Source organism: Anas acuta, chromosome 2 (genome assembly GCF_963932015.1).
Source record: "Anas acuta chromosome 2, bAnaAcu1.1, whole genome shotgun sequence".
Lineage (NCBI taxonomy): Eukaryota > Metazoa > Chordata > Aves > Anseriformes > Anatidae > Anas > Anas acuta.
The window spans coordinates 15,869,780-15,886,686 of NC_088980.1; the positions used below are offsets into that span (position 1 = coordinate 15,869,780).

The 16,907-nt window shown below is 42.3% G+C and overlaps 2 long non-coding RNA genes across 2 annotated transcripts; one reads left to right on the forward strand and one right to left on the reverse strand.

The window, feature by feature from the left end:
• Nucleotides 1–263: 263 nt before the first annotated feature.
• LOC137852172 (uncharacterized) lies at nucleotides 264–16,193 on the reverse strand. The gene is made up of 3 exons (XR_011093695.1): nucleotides 15,940–16,193; nucleotides 10,657–10,767; nucleotides 264–3,332 (listed from the first exon to the last, which is right to left on the reverse strand). It is a non-coding gene; the product is annotated as an uncharacterized lncRNA (long non-coding RNA).
• Nucleotides 7,258–10,657, forward strand: LOC137852173 (uncharacterized). The gene is made up of 3 exons (XR_011093696.1): nucleotides 7,258–7,529; nucleotides 7,652–7,737; nucleotides 9,801–10,657. It is a non-coding gene; the product is annotated as an uncharacterized lncRNA (long non-coding RNA).
• Nucleotides 16,194–16,907: the final 714 nt, after the last annotated feature.

Genomic DNA, 16,907 nt, shown 5'->3' on the forward strand with positions numbered 1-16,907 from the left:
TTAACCTGTGCTGCTTCTTATGTCAGGTTGCTGTCCTATATAAGGTAAATGTATGAAAACATAACCAGGCCCTACAGGTTCGTTTTCCCATGCTAATATTTACTTTAGATGTTATCTCTGTTATAGGGCCTTCACACAAGCCAAACGGATTTTAGAAAAGAAAGTGGAAAAGGCCATTCCACACTCTTTATTCAAAAGGTGACTCCTTTGTGTGTTCCAAGTGAAATTGGGACGCGAATTTGGGTACAAGCATTAGATTGCAAACACTTGTGGTGATTTCTCTGTTTGTTTTCACAGTACCTGGAACTTCAGTTGAGAGTGTCTCCTTCTGTACTTTCTTTTCTACTACTAAATGCGGTAGCAAAATGCTGTATCAAAATATTATTTTTGTTTTAAATTTGTGACTGATCAAATTACAGTTGTAGCGCAGTTAGATTACCCGGTTTTATTAGTAGCACATTTTCCATTCATCTTTGTTTATGATGACTCTGCACAAGTGTCCTTATCCATTATATTATCTAATTAAACACTAATGTGTTGTGAATATTTTTCCATATGGTTCACGTTTGTTTCCTTCTGTAACTTACACTCTGTTTCTGATTTAGCTCTACTCCCCACCCCTCTTGCAGTTTGCTGTCTCGCAGTTTTGTGCGATGGCTCATTTGGCTCTCGTTTGGAATTATTTTCTTCATTATGATATCTGTACAGCTGGCTCGCTCAGCTCTTTAAATCCCAACTTAAAATGCATTTCTGAGTTATTCTATCGTGTAGTCTTTCCATTTATATATACACATATATTTATTGTCAGAAAACATTCTAATGTTGGATGCCATTCATTTGTTATGTCTTGTTTGTCACTTATTTATTTTTTTCCCCCCTGCAAAGTGCATAATACTTCTGCAGGAAATGTTTGTCAATACATAAAGGAAAGCTGTTGTTTTGGAACTGTAACAGTTTTGGAGCTTGCAGTGTGTATTCTGCATATACAGAATCAACGTAAAGAAAAAAAAAAAAAAGAATAAATTAATTCTACCAAGTCAAACAAATAAATCCAAATAGAAGTCTAACTTTGCTTAAGAACTCTCAACAAATCATTGCTCAATACCATATGAAGAAACACAGATATATTCTAATAGATATGAGTTGAAGCATTGGTGAACCCAGCATGGTAAGTCTAATTCTTGTATTTGGCAATGTAAGGGTCTGTCTGGTAGATACAAACATATGGTATTAAAGAGGACAAGAACATAACTGGAAGTCAAATGCTTAGAGCAAATTCGTTGGCACTACAGAGCTGTGTAAAATTTGGTATAGTTACAACTGAGTTTGGTGTACTGGAGCAGGGAGCAGCATTTCAGCACACAAATAATCACGTGTCGATAAAGCAGTCATAATTCTCACATAAGGTTATGCATATCAGGAATTTTTGGTTGCAAGGAAAAACTAGTTCAGATCCTTCCAAATAATTATAGTTCTTTTTTTCCTCACCTAGCCTAAAAAGATTTTATATGGGATCAAATTGAAAATGTCTTTCTAACCCAAGTATTAAAAGCTTAGATTAGAGCATTTGCTACAAGCAAAGCAGGTGGTCCTGGGGTTTCCAAGAACCCAATGATTTTAAAATTCCATTTATCAAGTTCCCTCTTCTTATTGGGAAGGTTTGGACTGAGATTTCTGTGGTGGGCAGATATCCCTCTATATTCCTCTATATGCCTCTATATGGGCTTTAGATATTCTGAAGAACTTTCATTTTCTCTTATGGATGCAGTTTAACTGTGTAAGTAAAGGACAAGAACTGTTTAATCTCAATAAAAGTATTTTGAAATACCCTCTACTTCTCTCACCACTTAGGTATTTTTTTCAGCCACTAGGCTATAAAATAACCTTTCTCTGGTTCAACGACTATTTTATTTTATAGAAAACATAACATTCACTGGTACCCCTGAACTGTTGTCTTTAGGGAGGTGAATTAGCTTGTGAATGATGGTGATTTACATTTCTTTGATGAGAGGATAGAATTGAACCTTGGTTTTTGGTAGCCTGGAGGGACTTAACGACTACTGGGCTTTCATATTAAAGATTAATTATGCCCAACATTTCACACATGCAAGGTAAGTAATGAAGCTCTCAGATTAGTTCCTGCAGAGGAGACAGGGAGGGAAAAAGCCTTGCATGAAGATCTGCAGGTGGATAGGTAGGGTGACGAGGTAGGCAGCTGAAGGGATGACCAGAAGCATATCTTCACATGTGTGGGGAGTTTAACTGAAAAATCATGAGTAACTGGGATTGTCCAGAAGCTGAAAGGAGACGTTCTGGAGAGAGTCCAACGAAGAGCCACAAAAATGGTGAAGGGACTGGAGCATCTGACAGATGTGGAAAGGCTGAGGGTGCTGGGCCTGCTCAACCTGGAGAAGAGGTGGCCTGGTGGTGGTCTTAACATCCGTAAATACCCGAAGGGAGGGTGCAAACAGGATGGAGCCAGGCTCTTTTTAGCAGTGCCCAGAGCCAGGACAAGAGGCAATGGGCAAAAAGTGGCCTACGGGAGGCTCTGTCTGAACACCAGAAGCACTTCTGTGCTGTGGGGGTGACCTGTGCTGCACAGGTTACCCAGAGAGGCGGTGGAGTCTTCTTGGGGATCTTCAGGAGCCGCCTGGCCATGGCCCTGGGCTCCCTGCTCCTGGTGGCCCTGCGTGAGCAGGGGTTGGGCCTGCTGGGCCCAGAGCTCCCTGTGGCACCAGAGAGCTTTGTTTGCATTTAGACACCTGCAGGATCTTGTCTTTGACCAGTCCTCTGCAAATACAAAAAGCTGTCTGGAGTAATGAGAATTATTTTGTAACTCCTTTTAGGTAATTTTATTTCCATTTAAAAGATCCACTACCCATGTCAGTAGCTGTTGGGAGGCACTCATTGAAGCAGTTGATCTCTTTCAGGTGATGACTAATCCATGTGTAATGATGGTAGTAGGTGATCCTGCGTGGGACTTGCCCACCTTCAGCTGGGATGTCAGACTCGGTGTAGTCACTCCAGGCTGTCTTGGCAGCTGGTGGGCATCCAGGCAGTACAGCCTGAGGCACCCGAGGCCGTGAACCTACCTCACAGGCAGCTGCACTTCTCTTACCCTTGACATCAGACCAGTCAGTGTGATGGGTTTTCCTGCCGCGAGGCTGCTGAGGTTTATGGAGATGACTTCACCTCTCTGTTGAATGAAATTAGCTCCAACTTCTACTCCTGATTTTTTAGGGTGAAAAGTCCTACAGTTTGTTGCCTTGCATGCAGCTGTTGTCATTCTTGCTGAGTGTCTTTAGACACAGTTCCCTGATAAGGCCATGTATCTGTGGATTTTTATATCAAGTACCACGTCACACAACACCAAAGGCAACAAAAGCATTTGTTTTGCCATCGGGAAAAAAAAAAAAAGTATTTGTAATCTTGTAATCCACGGAAACATTTGTAAAACATTATGGCATTCCTAGCACAGAGAGGTTAACTGTGCAAAGCTTCCCCTGCAAAGCTGTGTAATTAAAATGTTGATGTGTGTTCCTACAGCCAGGTGAGCTTGTATTTTGGATTCATCATTGTAGCATCTTGAAGAAGAGGCCAGAAGAAATTTGCTTAATTGTTAATAATGGTACTTCAGTGCCATGCCATTTATTCTAAATAATGACAAGAATTTCATAGATTAATTGCTAATTTTAGGAGTCAGATTAATTGGCAAAGTAAAAAAGCTCTTCACTACAATAGCACTCCAGTGTGAATGCAGGGCTACTGCGCTTTCTTGCTTGCTTAACCTTAGACTGCTTTATCTTTACTTGATGATTGCTTTGTGAAGACTACTCTGCTCCTAAATAGTATTTATAGGTTCTTTGACATTTTTAATCTTAACATTGTTGCTTGCTTAAATGTTAATTCCAGAAGGTCTGAAAATTATGTTTGCAACTACAGTTAATTTCTCCAGTGGAAAAACAACTTGGGCACAACTATTTTTCAGACTCTGTTTCGAGACATTTTAACTACAATGTAGTCTTAATCTGAGTCAGACTGAATTGGTCACATTTTCTCTTTAATGGTGATGCATTACATTAGTTTTACAGCCTCTGAAAATGCATTTAAGGACATATGCATTGCTTGGGTCTCCATTCTCCTCCAACTGATGTGTACTGATATGAATCCTAAACAAGCAATTTTGGTGCTGTTTCCCCAGTCACTTTCCTGCAGCGTCATGATGGATTACCCATTCTGTTGACTTGGGCAAGGCTAGAGAATAAAAAGCAAACAGACAGACCTGTCCATTGCTGTGACTCTGTAGAGTTAAATGCCAAATTCAGCAAACAGGCTGTTCTTCACCCACAGAAGAAAATATTGGACAGAGCATCCAGCCAGCCAGGGATCACCAAATGTGCCAGAGCAAAACCCATAGCTAAACTGAAATTGAAACGTTTTGTGTAAGTTCAGTTGTGCCTTCTTTTTCTTGCTGCTTGCTGCTGTTCCTCATGTCCTACCACACGAGAGCTTAGACTGCCTTTCCTTCACTAGCTTTTCTCGCATGTCGGGGTATTAAAATATGCAACACAATTTCATATAACCTTTGCAGTGTGTATCTGTTATTGCATAGCATACACTTGTATCCACACACACATACATAAAGCTATTTTTTAAGGATTAGGAAGGTCACAAAGCTATGGCCTAGATTCATGATCCCTTGGTTATACCTGCATCTGCCTGCCCCATCCCTCCTGGGGAGATTACTGCCACCACAGCCGAGGCTGCTGTTCAAATCCCTGTGTTTTAGCAAACTGAAAACAGCAGTAGTTCCAGTTAAGAGTACTGTGCTGGACCCGCCACTGCAGACTCAGTCTTCACCCTGTTTCTTTGAAATGGCTGAAGAGGTTTCCAGTTCCAGTTGTATGGCCAATGCTGTTTGCAGCTGCTACAGCTATGTCCAGCATGGATGGCAACATTACAGAACGGGAATATCGATTATTCCCTTTTCAGTCAGAGTTTTAGTTTTGATCCCATTTCGTGTTAATTGTGTTATCCCATCTCTTTCTGTGCCTTGAGAAGACGTGTTCTCAGTGATTTATACATTTTTTTTCCTCCTTATTCTAAATAGCTCCCAAATCCTGACCATGCAGCTTGTGCAAACCTCCACTTTGAAGACAATCTTGGAATTTCCATGGAAGACAGTTGTAGGCAGACCTTTAAGTTTGATTTTAGCTTATTTGACATACAGTATATAGAATGCCATCCATCATGTCTCACACTTTTAGTCCATCAGAGTTGTTTTCCCAAATGCTTTGAGAGACTAGCCAAGATCACAACATGGAAAATTCCTTAACCAAGAAGAGTTTTTGAGGATACATTTGGACTTCTTTGCTCCATCAGCATCTACTCTAATGGTAATCACCAGCTAGATGTATAAATCTGCCCCTCTGTGGGGGGATAAGTAACAGAAAAGCTCCAAATCCTTTTCATTCCACTTTCCTGCTGTGAAGAGATTCAGATTTCTTTAAACCTTTTGCTTTTTTCCATCAGACTCTCAGCACATTCATCAGCAAGCTCTTTCTTTCTCAATTAAAAGAACACTGAAGACACTTAATTTCCCTTTTGCAGTCCTACTTGCATCTAAATCTGCATTTGACATTTCATGCTACGCCCAGTTCCAGCAGATGTAGGCTCTGTATCCTTACAATTAGGTACTGTGTTACGTGATGTCTAATTTTAGGAGATGCCTCCTTGAGCCATATGGCTTTTCCTGTATTTTCCTAGATAGTTTATAAAAGGTAAATGTGCTGTTTCATTACAGAGGTCCATCATTTCCCAGAAGTCATGAGAAAGGTCATTCTCCTTTGAGAGGGTCCAGTGCTCCTTGGACTGCAATGTATGGCCAGACTATGGAGAGCACTCACTACCTCCTGGCTGTAGATGTGACCTCAAAAAGAAAATATGGGGATTAATTAGTATCAGGCCATTGATCTGAAGCCTGAGGATGTGTTTCATGATGATACGCTGCAGTCATCTTTGTGCCTTTCCTGTTAGAAAATGCCATATGATTTTGGAAACAGCAATCTCCCTTTTTTGACTATGCATTTCAGTGCAAGAGACATCTCTTCTGTTATCTGGCCATCTGGGATCCTTTTATAAGAAAAACATCATTCCAGTATTAGAAGGAATATTTCAACTTGCCAGCTTTAATCAGGACATACTGCAGCGAGATGCAAAGCAGTATCAGCTGAAAGCTAAACTCCCGTGTTAGACACTAAGTGAGTATAACCCTCCTGTCTGGAGCGAGTCAAGGAGTTTGGGAGATCACTGCCTTAGTGGTATATGCACAAAATAATAAGGAGCTGAGATGTAAGAATAAAGTAAATATAATAATAATAACCCACAGATGTTAAGGTATGTGTTAAAATATCTTAATATCTTCAGGGTTAAGGTATATATATGTGGGCGAGTGTCAGGCTTGCCTCTGTGCCTCTCCCGTTAGGGATTAGATTACATTCCACCAGGCTAAAGGTAATCTCCTTGTTATCATTTTCCATTATGAAATTTTCAGTGCAGCTCTGCCGAGCTCTAGCCATGTGTTTACTAGACAGAGGCTGTCTGAGCAGTGCTCTGCTGGCGAGCTGCACACCGTCAGTGCTCCTCACCTGGCAGTGGGCTCGGTGATCTGGGCCCCGAGTGGGAATCCACAGAGGGCATCAAGGAAAAGGCGGGGGGGCTGCTCCCTGAGAGCTCTGCTTTCCGAAATGGACGCGGGGAGGGTTTTGGCCGGAGCCTCACCTCATTGTGCTGAGTCAAGCCAGCATTAAGTGAATACAAATTCTCCCTTGGGAGTCCCAGCTACGGCTGAGGATCTGAGGAAGTTATAGAAGGAAGCAGGAGGGCGGGAGTGCTTTCAGAGCCTCTTTCTTTGAATATCCAGGAAAAGTAAAAGGAGAGACTCATAATCTGCAGTACCAGAAAACTGCTCTTGCACCCCTATCCAGCTGCCCCATTGATTTCATCTGAAGGATTCCTATTAGAGGAGGAATTTGGGGTGACCTCTTAGTCACTACCAAGTCCCTGCAGAGCTGTCAGTAGCCAGCATCACTGCTGTGTTTCCTGTACACCAGTGAGTAGCCTCCATTTCTCCCCGATTGATGTACCTGGCATCTGGCTTTTTTTTCAGTGCAGTTAGCGTTTTGTGATATTTTGTGCCATTATGAAAGTGTTTCAGTGCAACCTGTTGAGAGTAATCTGCCTGCAGTTGTCCTTCATTCGTCTCAGGGCAGTAAAAAGCGAAAAGCAGTGACTCTCCCCTCTTGGAGTGACACAGCTGAAATAAATCCATCACCCCAAACTGAACCCTAGGCGATGCTGTGAGGAGTCAGCCGTGCAGATGGAAAGAGGGGTGGGTGGAAGTCTGTGTCACGGGCACAGCCTGCAAGGCTGCTCACAAAAAGGCGGAGACAAGCAACCAAAAGCCAACGAGTAGAGGAGGAAAAATGTGCTTTGGGGAGAAAGTCCAGCAATTGAGCTTTGTTGGCAAGGTGCTGGCTAAAACCAGGCTTCAAATGGCAAGCAGTAAAGCTGCCTTCTAGTGTTTAATCCCTGCTAACACTGACAACGTGGGAGCCTCTGTGACACCTCTCTGTTATCCACTTCCAAGCAGGTTGGGGAAATGACCCATTATCGTGCTATTGAGCAGAACAAAGCGGCGAGATCAGGTTGAAAAACCTCCCAAAGCATCAGGCATAGGTAAGGATGCTCCTCAATTAGGAAAAGCCTTGAGGCAAGACAGTGGTCTGTGTCTGGGAGGGAAAGGTTAGTCTTTAAGTCAGGGTTAGTGGCTTCAGTACTCTCGCTTGGTTTGCTTTGCTAAAGCACTGTTATCTACCTAAGTGGCTTAGAGTGAAGTGTGAGAATAGTGAAGCACAGGTAAAGAACAAGAGAATTGCAAACTACTTTAACTCCATCATCCCCATGAGTTTTGGGTAAGAACTTTTGATACACGGCTTTACAAAAAAAAAAAAAAAAAAAAAGTTAATAAATTACAGAGCTACCGGTAGCGTGACATCAGTGAGACTCCCCAGAAATTCTCCAAAAACGAGCAGTGTCCTGAATCTGTTGAAGCAAAGCTCCAATAGCTCACGATCGTCATTTTCTGTCACGAGCTGGCTTGCTTTCTGCCATTTTTTACACTTCGTTTTTTGCCCATCCACTTCAGTTATAACTAATCTCCCCTGGGTGGTGATTCCAGCATTGCTGCAGAAACCGTCACAGTGCACATGCCGTAATAAAAATATGACACAACAGGTTATATTTAACAAGGAAAAGAGGAATAGAAAGTGGTACATCTGCACAATGAATATAATAGAGCATTGACTTGGTATTTCCTGACTTCGGCAGTCCCTCCAAAATAATAATGCATTAATAGAATTACACTTAGCTTTCTGCTTTTAAAAGGAAAATATTTGAAAGCAAAAGCCTTTTCATCTTCCAAGTTCTTCTGGCTCTGCGTGTGAGATAGTGGAAATAACACAGGGCTGTGTAACCACAGCAAACAAGTGGGGTGGGAATTCTGTAACTGCTCGGCTGGCCCAAAGCAGAGCGGCAGTGCAGGAGCAGCCTGGATTTTGGATTTAAGAGGTGGGGTTTCTTTTTTCCCCCTAAACTCCATTCATTTCTATGGATGAAAATAAACGTACTCTGTTGTAGGCAGAACTGGTGGTGACCTATAATTAAGGATGTCTGACATTTCCATTATAAGAGGCAGCTTTTACTTGGCTATAATTTCAGCTGGTGGTTGTTTGAAATTTTAACTGTTTAGGCAGAATTTTCCTTTTCCGGATATCTCTTGCAGTCCGAGTGTTGTTTTTTTTTTTTTTTTGTTTGTGTTTTTTTTTTTTTTTTTTAAGAGGTGCAGTAGAAAAAGAGTAAGAAGTTAGGGATTTTTTTTCATCAGTATCTATTAAGCAACTAAGCAAAAAGACAACTTTTTGCCCATATAGAGAAGCTCAGAACTCCTTGCTTAAAATTTGGCAAAGAAGCCACACACCCATTGGCATGGTTTTTCTTCTTTCTGTAGAAAAACTCAGCTGATACGTTGGCAGTAAAAATTTGTTCAATTTAAGTACATGGATATGTAAAAAAAAAAGCCACCTACTCTGAGCATGCTCCAAAGCAGGGACAGAATTAGCCTGAGGAACATTTGATTGATCCACCAGCAAAAATGCTGAAAGGCAGCAGAAATATGTGCATATTTAACCTCCCAGCAATTTTAACTTTAGTGGGCTTAGCTGGTGGAATGTGTAAAGTTATTTTGCTTCCCTGTTTTATGAGTAAAATTCCCTAATATAGACAAGATTTCAGAGGTGTAGGCTTCTCTCTCTTATAAATGAACCTGGTCTTTAACATCACTGTAAAAACAAAAATCTGACCTTCTGACTCACCAACTTCTTCCTAGGTGCTTTTCTGGAAGGCATTACCCAGTGCTCTTTGGGTACGGGCATTTTTAACCATGTCAATAAAAATATCTGGGATGTGTAAAGATGATGGTATTTTTGGATCTCGGTCAGTGGAGATCAATCATTACCTGCATATGGCTCTATGTCTTAGCTGCATTCTCCACCAACTCTGCTTTTAATACCTAGCCTGTCGCTACCAGACGGGGCTGTCGCTGATGTGCTGCAGCCAAAGGCTCTGGCTCTGGGGCTTCCTCACAGCTCTACCACACTAAAAATCCCCTAAAATCTTCTGATAAAAAAGGTGTAGATCCTATGTTGAGTCTGTTTAAATAACGGCCTTATTATTTTTTACAGGACAAGTGACAACCTTTCTGGATCGGGGCAAAACCATGTCCTTGTGGCCTCCTTGGACCTAGAGAGCTTGGTGGGAGCATGTAGTGATGGCTGCAAGCTGTGAGCATGGCCAGGGATGCCGCAGAACTTCAAAACCTTTTTGAAGCCTATGTTAAAGTTGATGACAGTGCGTATTCGACTGATTTGCAATATGCTGAAATCATCCCTCCTATATAAGATAAAGATGAATAAAAAATATGAAGTAGGACTTTTTTGATGTGCAAGGTTTAACACATTTCTGCAAATTTTTGTTTGTTTGCAGACTAAACATATAATACTCATCTTTGGTAATTAAAAATCACAGAGGCTATGGTGCTTATAAATTCTAGAAGCTAAATGAAGGTTTTTGTCTACCACTCCTGTGTTATCTACCTACTGCACGTCCTGTTATTTGGGTTAACGGGAAAAAAATGTGCTGGCATTATTTCTTCCATCTGTTCCACAACCTCTGATACTGAGCTTCTAAAAAGCTCAAAGCAGACTAAACAGGTCATAGTCAAAACAGCTTGCTTTTCATGCACTCTTAAAATCAGATGTTTTAATGATATCTTTTAGCTTGTTTTCTAATTAGAAAACAGGTTCACAATGTGGTATCTATCTTCTTCCATTTGAATCAATAAACAGAGAAGTCATGAGAAAGGGACCTCTTCCCTTCAGGGAGCCTTTTCTTGTTAATGTTGACTCAGGTTGTTAGTGCTTATTCTTGTCTCCTTTCCTCTTCTGCCTACTTCCCAGTCTTTTCTCTTTCAGTTCCCCCTCGTTTCCCAGATACGCTGCCTTACACGTAGTGAGTATTGAATTTGTCCTGCATATTTACCTGCTGTGGCGTGAGGGCACTTTAGTTTTCAGTCTGCATTGGGCAACGAAGTTTTCTAACCAGGCCGAATGATTCTTTTTAAGCCCACAAAGATTTTGAGCATGAGTTTCACTGAAAGAGAAAGAAGAGAAACACTTCAGTTACAAATGATGCATGCTGCACTGTTAAGTAACTTGTAAGATCTTGTGTTAGGAATGATCAGGAAGGATTGCCTCCCACCTGAAAATCGCAGTGTTGTCTGAGAAATCTGTACTTTATGTACTTGTAACTGAATGAAATTGAGATAAGTTACTAACTAGTCACACTTCTCTGGTTTGCTCTCAGCCTTGGGCAGCATAGGCAGTTTTTATAACTTCTCTTTTATGGTTAGTTAAGTCTGATTCCTGCAAGGACTTAACATGTATATTTAACTTTATTTTGGTTAACTGTCCGTGTAAAGACTTTGAGATTTGGCACCCTGATTAGTTTCTTCCTTGCTGAAAAGACCACTGTAAATTTCAATAGGGAAACAGAAAAGTCCCGTATGATTTTTAAGGAAGCTTTAAAAAGAATAATTTGAGGATGTACTATTTAAAGTGAATTGCATCAGATACTGGGTTATTTTGAAATTAAAAATGTCCAAATAACAGTGCCCTGCTTTTCGTGTCTTTGAGCTTGCTAGCAAATTCAGAAACTATTTGCAAAGGAGCAAATCATCAGAAATTCAAGTGCAGCCACAGGCTGTGGGGTCCGAGGGCTATAATCCCTACTCATGCAGGATATATTGGGTCCTTACAGATTCTAGACACGTCTTGCTTATACTCTCTATTGCTCCTATGTGTCAGCTCTGAAAGGCTTCCACTGTGATGTAGAAATAAATAATGGTTAGTTAAAACAAATACCATAAAAGGACATTTTCAAAATGTAGAGACATTACCTATCTTCAAATCCCCTCACTGCACCTACATTAAAATAATGATCGTGACCCAGATACGGACAGTTTGAACTGTCCTTTTCAAGGCCAGATGTGGTCTGTTATGTAATACAATTCCAGGGTGATTGCTGGGGCTTGGAGTAAGAGAAAAATGAACATATAGCAGATATTGTTCCAAAGAGCAAATGTCATAAACAATGTTATAAAACTCAAAGCCGCGAGCAAAAATTTCTAGCAAACTGAACTTCTACCAAGCCTTGCCTGCATAAAAACCAAAATCTCCAGCAAGGTACAATCCAGCCACAGGCTCCGGAGATTACAATAAAAGGAGAGCCCAAATACACGTCCCTACATCAGCACACTTCACACAGATACAAAAGCGCTGTAACTCCTAAAAGCTTGTTCCTCCAGGCACAACACATTTCGAAGTTAAATGCACCACAGTAGAAATTTTCTCCATATGCTTTTCAAAACGCTATTAAATAAAAACCATCCAAGCAAGTAGTTGTTGATACGTATGTGCATCAGGCTTCCCAGAAATTCTTTGTAAATAGGACATCAATGTTTTCCACTGTGCGCAGGGAGGAAATCTGCTGAGTTCAAGTGCTGTAATCAAATCCACATTGCAAAGTCACAAATAAAGAAACAAAGGACAATCCCTGTCCATTTTTTGTTGTGGATGCATTAATCAGACTCCATTTTCTTCTCTACTTCGGATCCCCCTGTCCCTGCGCCCGCCCGCCCCGTGCCTCCCTCGGGTAGGTCTCTGCCCCCGCCTCGGTGGCAGCCAGCACTGGGGACAGCACGCTCCCTGCTTGCAGCACTTCATGGTTGGGATTCCAAGCCGAAGGGTTTAGGAGATCAGCGTCTATACAGAGCAGTGGGGAGGCACATACACCAGGAGGAAGATTTGGAGCATCTCCATTAAGTGTCTAAAAATGTATATGCAGCATACCTCTATAGTCACCAAGCTCAGTAGACTCAGGGCGTATTTCTTCTCTTCCAAATCCGTTTTCTCCACGATTAAAATTTTCTTCCTTTTCAGGCATTCTGTAGCAAGAGCAAAAATAGGAACCCAATTACATCTGGCCTCTTTGCAGGGAGGTGAGAGCGGGTGAGGACACAGGGTGCTCTGCCGCGGTTCTGCCTGGGGCACAACCTGTGCAAGAACTCGCAGTCCCCAATGAGAAACTTGACCTTTAGCAACTCGTTTGTTCTTGGAGACGATGGGAGAGCAACAGGAATCTGCAAGAGCAGCAGAGAAGCCTGAATCTGAGCTTCCTCTGCTCCCTAATGGGCTAAGGCTCGGGGTGCTTGTATATTATGCACCCTTTGCCTCCACCTCTTAGACTCATTATACAAGAGAGGGTACATAGTCTTTCCCAGGGTTACGTATGAAAAGCCTGCTTCAACCCACTTAAAGAGGGACTCAGCAGTAAATAGGGGGCATCTGTAGGCTAACGAAGTACCCCCATGGCTTCAGATGCACTGTAAGACTAGAAGACAGGTAGAAGAGGTGAGCTGCTGGGTGGCTGGGGCACAGCAGGTACGCGGCTTCTGCCCACCCTTTTTGCCATGCACTTGGTCTCTAGACCCAGCCAGCACCGCAGTGACTGAACGGGCAGCTTCAGAGATCTCCGACCTGACTCCTCCTAGGCTGGAGTGCCTGCACAGCTTTAAGGTGTGCAGAAAATCCAGCCCGAGTTTCCAGACCCATTTAGTTCCACAAACATATTTAATTGTTACAGTATTTCTATGTCTGTGCCAGTTTTTTACCTCAAGCATCACTAATGTTTCTCTTTTTCTAATGTTTACCCTCTAATATAAAGACATCGATCTTATCTGGCTTTATTTAGCAGGTTTTTAGTCCTGTGAGGTAGCTCACTCAAAATAAACTGCTTAACCTTTCAGCCTTCCTCTGCATGCATCCCAGTTTAACAATTAAGAAAATTTAATTTTGTCTTTTCTGATTGTGAGCAACGCAGATATTTAAAAGATTTCAGGTGAGGTGTCATCACCGTCCTGTACAAGGGCCTTTATTTCTGCTTTGCTCTGCCAGCACCTCACTGCTCTTATGATCATGTTTGTCAGTTTTCAGGACCATGCTCTCTGGTGGGCTACGGTAATCCTGCCATCAATCAGCACGCTTCTGTTAATCATCTTCCTCTGTTGTTTCCTCTTCATTCTTGCTGTTGGTTGAAGCTCCTAATCTCACACTTTCTACTTTTAAGTTCCAGCTCATTTTTATTACTTCACTCCCTCTTTCTGATTCCTTCTGAAAAAAATGCGCAATACTGATGAAGGCACTTTATCCTCATTAATATCTTCTAGGCACTGCTGTATTATGTAAAATAATAATGTCAAACTCTAAGTCGAATTAAGAGAAACATGAAACTTTTTTTTTTTTTTTTTTTTTTTTTTCAAGGGCTGCATCAATTCAGATAATCTAAGATAGCACATGCCTGCACGCTGCACAGGGGCTCACAGGCTGTGGCAAGCAAGCGTTGCAGAAGCTGGCAGCATGCACAGTCTGCAGCTCATAGGGGATCACCGTACTTTTTTCATGCAATTGATTAAATGATACACTGCATAGTCATCCAGATTGGAGCTTCCTAATATCTGTAATGATGTGCTTTGTTCTAATCTTTGCCTGCATAATAACAGAGGAGCATCTATCTCTAGGCAATAAATGTAAATGGATATGACTCCGAGCCTGACTAAGTTACCAGACTTTCCAATTTCTGGAAGTAAGCTTAGAGAATATAATTTCCCCATCCTGTTCCTGTTCCCAAGGAAAATAAAAAAATAAAAAATAAAAAAATCACAGGTGGAGGATTTGTTATTTTAGGGGGCCAGGCCAGCAGGTCTCCCTCTCATCATGCAGCAGAAAGAAGTGATACACAAGTCCTGCAAAGGTGTTTTTTGCAAAGCAGTAGAGGATTCACAGTAGCTGAAATGTATAGTAGCTGAAATATAAATAAAGGAGGAAGGCAAATGTCTGGGGATGAGTCAGCCAGGAGGTGAATGCATTTTCTCCTAAGTGGGCTGTTTTGTAGATCGCACTGAGACTTAGAAACCAAGATAAGGCTGCAGGTTCTGTGCTTGAACTTTTTAGTAATCCATGATTAATTGCTGGAGGATGACATCAGAAATGTCCCTGCTCTTTTTTTTTTTTTTCTTTTTTTTTTTTTTTTTTTTTAAGCTCCTATTTCTTTAGCCTTCTGTTCTCTTGCCTTTTTCCCTTTTCTCTTTCATTTTTCCCTCTAATTAATTATAAATAAAAAAGCCTGCACGTTCTGCGCTGTCACTTGCAGTGTATAACTTTTCACCAGCGATGACTTCAGCTGACAGTTTGTTATTAGATGAAGACAGAAGTTCTCCAAGTTCCAACAGCGTATCCGCACTTCTTGTCTTCTGGGTGTTTTTGCAAACATAACTGTGTAAATCATGACTTTTTTTTTTACATGTGAACATGTATAATTATTTCTGCTTCTATAGCCGATCAGATTAGTATTATTTAGGTCACATCACTGCAAGAAAGCTGTGTGATGTAGCAATATCAGCAACAGGAGTGATTTGTACTTTTTCAGACTGGGGAACACCCGAGTGCAATATGCAGCTAAACCACAAGAATCCCCGCAAAAACATCAACAAAACAAATCATGCTTTTTTCCTGGGAGAGCTTCTTTCCCTTTGGGTAGAGCTCTACAGGTACGATTACTCTTTTTATTTTATTTTATTTCATCTCCCCCCCCCCCCTCCGTGCGCCTCACAGCGCTACCCCCGGGCCCGGCTGCCACCACGGCCGCAGCGCTGCGGCCCCACCAGGGGCAGGATTCGGCCGGGACCCCCGCCTCCTGAAGCCCCGGGTGTCCGCGACCGGAGCCGGGCGGGCAGCGAGCCCCGAGGGCGACCAGAGGCGGCCCTCAGGGGCTCGGTGCGGGCAGGGGGCCGGCCGCCATCACGCTGTGCCCCCCCGGGCTCCGAGGCTCCCCGGGGCAGGCCGCAGCCATAGGCGGGAGCGCTGTGGGTCGCCTCAGGGGCCAGCGCGGCCTCCTGTGCTCCAGCGGGGAGGAGCCCTCTGAGCACCTCGTGAAAGTTCACCCTGTGAAATTTAACTAGCCAAAGTGGCGACTTGGTGGGCTAAAGAGAGGGCTCCTCTTTTGAGCTGCCCCCAGGTCCCCTTGGCAAGCCGCCCCGCAGCTCTGAATGCACTTGCTGCGAGGGGGATGCTGAGAGAAGCTGCAAAATGAATTCCTCCTGCGTCCCCTCCACATCTGACCGGGCAGTCCCGGCTGATGTTAACAGAAGTGACAAAACTGGGAAAACTTGGCTCCTGCTAGCCTCAAATAGATCTCGCTGCAGCCTACCTGCTCGATCTGTGTTTATTCCCTTTTAGTATCAGTACTGCTCGCTGGGAATTCGTTGTGAAGTTACAGCCTTAAATGAAAACTACTTCCCAGAGCAGTAAGAAATATTTAAACACTTCAGGCATTCAGTCTGTGATTCAGAGATTTATTTATAAAACTGTTGATTTTGGGACACTAAACCGTTGCATTCAAGCTGCAGAAGTGAGTCATATTTGTGGGAGGTAATTACTACCAGAAAGCACAACTAACTTTTGTAGGTTTCTCTGTAAAATGTCCACTTATGATCTGCAACTACTAAAAATAACATGCCTTGCTAGATTTCAGCATAAGTTATCTTTACAGAATTATGTGGCTTTATATGTTCTGTTTTCCTGACATATGATAAAATAAATGACTAACATGCCTGAGAATTTATTTGGCTGTTTTATGTGGACTGTCCTGACCAGGTAACTTATTCAGCTTACATGTGTTTTGTGAAGAACCAAAGACTTTGTTGTAACTCTTAAAGAAAAGGCATTTGTCATAGGAACAATGATTGGAGCTAGCACGTACAAATAGCGTTTGTTCGTCTTAAAGGTCTCTGGATTTCGTGTTTTATCCAAAAGCACAATAATCTACTCAGTCTGTTCCGAGTAGGTCTTGAGGGAGTTCCAGATGTCCAACACCTGCAGGAGCTCCTTGCAGGGCAGGAGGGAACTTTCCTCATTATCCCTCAGTCATGACTGAGGAATTTAAGTTTATTTAACTTGTGGTCACTTAGCAGCACTCCCTACCAGCAGATGAGTCAGATGCTATGCCACCTATCCTAAGGGAATTCGCTGCACTTGGATTCAGAAAAAGAATGTCATCCATCCTGGCACACAAAGCTTTGAACAGTTTTTCCCATGCCACTCAGAGAGAACTTAAGGTGCACCCAAGTGGCCTTTCGCTGCGCACAGACCAGGACTCATTGCTAACTCCAAAAATGG